The sequence below is a fragment of the Ipomoea triloba genome, chromosome 2, assembly GCF_003576645.1.
Source record: "Ipomoea triloba cultivar NCNSP0323 chromosome 2, ASM357664v1".
Lineage (NCBI taxonomy): Eukaryota > Viridiplantae > Streptophyta > Magnoliopsida > Solanales > Convolvulaceae > Ipomoea > Ipomoea triloba.
Window position 1 is genome coordinate 22,913,119 of NC_044917.1, and position 4,393 is coordinate 22,917,511.

General features: G+C 36.7%; 1 long non-coding RNA gene across 1 annotated transcript; it reads left to right on the forward strand.

Moving 5' to 3' along the window:
• Positions 1-236: 236 nt before the first annotated feature.
• On the forward strand, positions 237-2,621 carry LOC116006923. Its single transcript, XR_004095185.1, has 2 exons — positions 237-664; positions 2,198-2,621. It is a non-coding gene; the product is annotated as an uncharacterized LOC116006923 (long non-coding RNA).
• The last annotated feature ends 1,772 nt before the right edge of the window (positions 2,622-4,393 follow it).

Here is a 4,393-nt window from a genome sequence, read left to right on the forward strand (position 1 = left end):
GTCAAATACGAGAGTCATGTTTTATCTTCAACTTTATGTACAACTTTTAGAAATGTTATGTTATTATAAAATTTCCTTTATAAAGTTTAAAAAAAAAAGAAGAAGTTGCAATTAGATTGCGTTGACAAATAAGAGATTAGACTGGACACAATCTTTTTAAATAGAGAAGAGTAATGCATAAGCCAACGGTCCAAACTTATTTTCTCATCATACACTGTTATATAATATAATGTAAATGTACTGGCTAGTAATTACTCCCTTTCTCTATCTCTCTCTCTCTCTCTCTCTTTCTCTCTCTCTCCGCTCTTCCAATGTATACCGGAAGAAGAACACTGAGAGCAATAATCTATTGATGTACGCGTTCTCGGATTTGGTTACATAATCTGCCGATCTGATGTGTTGGCGGCGCATGCATTCTCAGAATTGAAGTGGTAGAACGGCGATCGAGGAGAGTCGGAGAATTGAAGATCGGATTAAGAAGGAGGAGGTCTGGCCGGGTTAAGGTTTAAGGCGATACTGAGTAGAATAGGGGTATGTAGGAGGCGGCGGCGGCGGAAGAGGCTGCTGAGGATAAAAGTGATGGGCGGTTGGTGGCGGAAGCTGGTTTTTCCGGTCAGAAGAATCTGGTTCGCCGTCTCTGCTCGCGTTAAGGCTCGCAATCATGGTTACTCTCTCTCTCTACTCTTCTCACTGGATTTTTTTTTTTTTTTTTTTTTGGGCAAATGAGTAATTTTACTTAATAATTGATTAGGGAATTTAATTAGTATTTTTTAACTAGTTCTTTGGGGTTCAATTCTTTAATTTGAATATTAAATTAAAAATATAGGGGGAAGGGGGGAGAAAAAGGCGTATATGGTGATTAGTCCAAGTAATTAAGTAAAGTATATAAAAGGGACAGTAAAATGATTTCCATCTCCCAAACAGAGCCTTATCTGATGGATGGTAGAATAAAGGGGTGTTTTGAACTTTTGATCCCAAACAGAGCCTTATCTGATGGATGGTAGAATAAAGGGGTGTTTTGAACTTTTGATCCCATTGAACCTAAAGATTAAAGTTATCTTTCTAACATGTTCAAATTATTTTGATTTTTACAACTCCAGTTAATAAGTTGGTTGAATAATTGACTTAATAATCTTAAAGTTTTAAATTCGACTCCGTATGAAAATCTTCTTGATTTGATCTGATTTATCATGGATAAATGGATAACCTTAATTGATTTATCTTCTTATAGTCCTTTGCTGCCTAACTAAAATCACAAGATAAGCTTAATCCAAATAGACGTTTAAATAAGATTTAAGGATTTTTTCGTAAATTAAAAAAATTTATTTAGAAAAATGATTGAGATATTTAAGGTTTAACCGTTTAACTGTCAATTTTTTTATTTTTTATTTTTAACTTTAACCGTCAAATTTAGAAGTTTGATTTGACAGTTAATCAATTTTTTATTGAAAGGCAGTTAATCAATTTAAATACGGTGTTAAACGATATTTGTTATTTTTATCAAGTACGGAGTATATTTTATTAAAAAGCTTTTAGATATCCCAAACTTATAGTGTGACCGAGTGGTTAATAATCGATCAAAATAGTAAATGGACCGATTTTTTTTAAAAAATATTTTAATAATTAATTTCAACTTGGCAAGTAATCAAGATTCTAAATAAATCTCCAAAACAAAAATATAGTGCAGTTTTACACTTTTAATATTGTTAAGTAGAGAAAATAATTTTTTGTTTTAGTCACTTAATTATAATCATTGTAATAATTGAGAAACTAATTGTCACCAGCTCACCGCCATCATAACTGAAAAGCTAAATATGACATTTCATCTACAAAATACGTATTCGGTAATCCATAAAATGAAGTATAATATTATTATTCTTCTAAAAGGTTAAATTCTCAATCTCAAGGGCCAATAGAACATGTAAATACAATAACTTAGTAGACAGAGCCAAATGTCGGTGCGCACAAGGGAACAGTCTATTTTGGACATAATTTCCACTCTGTCACTGCCAATTTCAGTCTTTTTTTTTATTTTTTTAATACCGCCTACTGAATCAGTAAGCTGGGTTGGATATAATATTATTGATTATTACTTACTAGGATGGTAGAGTAGGACAAGGACAGGAGGAGAGGCTAATTAAATTATGGTTGATGATGAAATTGTGACAATGATTTGTGTGTTGGGTGGCGTATGTAGGTGGAGGGCTTTTGAAGCTGCACGACGATATACAAACATGTGGGTACGAGGATGTTCATGTGATGTGGGAGATGTTGAGGAGAACAGAGTCGTCGGAGTTTATATCTGAGCCCAATAACCGGAAGCCACAGCGACCATTCTGGAGAAATTTTTGTATGGTTCAACCACACTGATCTGAGGATCACTCGCTCAGCTCATTCATCTTTCTACATGCCCAATTGCCCATTCATCACCAAACACCATGCTGTAGGGCTCCAATACTAAAGCCTCTCTCTCGCTCTCTATATATTTGTATTAATGTATATGTATATGTCAATACATACAAAGTATATATGCATGTGTATCTATCTACTTTTATATTCATGGAAACTTTTGTGATTAGATTTTTGTGCCCTATATATGCAATAATAGTTTTCTTGTATTAGTCTTTGATAATGTGATACGATGACGCTGCAAACGTATCGATAGTCTTTTTCGAGCAAGAACCAAACTCCCAAGAAAATAAATAAGAGCTAAAGAACAAGTGTATTTCCTATCTGCATTACTGCTTATTACAAAGCTTTAAATAGAATAGAGAAATAACAATATAAGCTAAATTAATCTATCATAACAAACTAGTGTTTACACTTATTAATTCAACTCATAATTCGCAAAGCGACTCGGCAACCTGCGCATCCTCCTCGGCCTGGTATTACTAGCTCCACATTCTGCATGCATGACATCTCTCTCACACTTTTGACTTGGACTCAGCAGTGACAATGTTGTATCAATACCCTCATCTCCAGAAGTCACCTTGTCCTCAAGGTGAAGGCTAGGAAAAAGGTCAGAAAGTACATCTACAGGAACCCATAAAGCCTCCTTAGGAGGTAAATCAACCCAGTGAATTAGAGCATGATGTTCGAGTACTCCCCCACGAAGAGTAGTGCGAGTGTCCAGAATCTGAACCGGCTCTAAGGACATATCCTAAAGAAAGTCAACTGGAATAGTCGGTTAGTGTAATCCTACGGCATTACCACGACAAGGTTTAAGGAGGGAGACATGAAAGACCGGATGAATCTTCGAAGACTGCGACAACTGCAAACGGTAGGTGACAGGCCCAACCCGCTCCACAATTGCAAATGGTCCAAAGTAACGAGCACTCAGTTTAGGGAATAGACATTTTGCAACCGGAACCTGCCGAAAAGGTTGGAGTTTCACCTAGACCATATCCCCCACTTGATATTCGACCTAGCGATGCTTTCGATTTGCCATTTGCACCATTTGATTTTGAGGAGCAGCTAGGTTCTCCTTGAGCTGCGCTAGGAGTACATTACAGTTCTTCAAGAGATCATCCAATACACTGATATTGGTGGAGTTTGGAGCATAATGGGGAATAACCGGGGGAAGTCTACCATACAAGGCTTGGAATGGACACATTTTTAGACTTTGGTTGTAGCTGCTGGTATAACTAAACTCCGCCCAACATAGTAATGAGACCCACGTTGTTAGTTTATCACCTACAAATGCCTGAAGATACTGCTCAATTCCCGGTTTACTACCTCCGTTTGACCATCAGTTTGTGGATGGTACGAGGTATTATGTCGAAGGCTCGTACCATTAAACTCAAACAATGTGTTCCAAAATGTGCATGTAAAAATTGGGTCCTGATAAGAGATAATTGACGTTGGGAACCCATGGTGTTTGATAACAATATCAATAAAAAGCTAGGCCACCCTTCTGGCCATGAAGTGAGTTGGCAAAGCCCCAAAATGGGCATACTTCGTAAGCTGGTCAACCACCACCATAATAATAGCGTACCCTTTTGAAGGGGGTATACCAACAATAAAATCCATTGTCAGCTTATACCACACAATTTCTGGACCCAAAAGTGGCTGCAACAACCCAGTTGGAGCATTAGTTAGAAATTTGGTTTGTTAACAAGTTAAACAAGAGGTAACGGAGGCCTCAACATCACGTCGCAGGTACGTCCAAAAAATTGAAATTATGTAATGCAGATATGTAACACAATACAAAGCAATGAATGAAGCACCTTAATTAGTACACAGTTGAATTTGATAACCTAGTTGGAGAACACCTCCTAATCTGTGAGGCCAATTCCAAAAACATTTTCACTCAAGATCAACCCACGGTTTTTACAATTACAAGGTTCAATGAATTACCAAAACTAGGTCTACCACCTAAACCCGATTTTTTTTT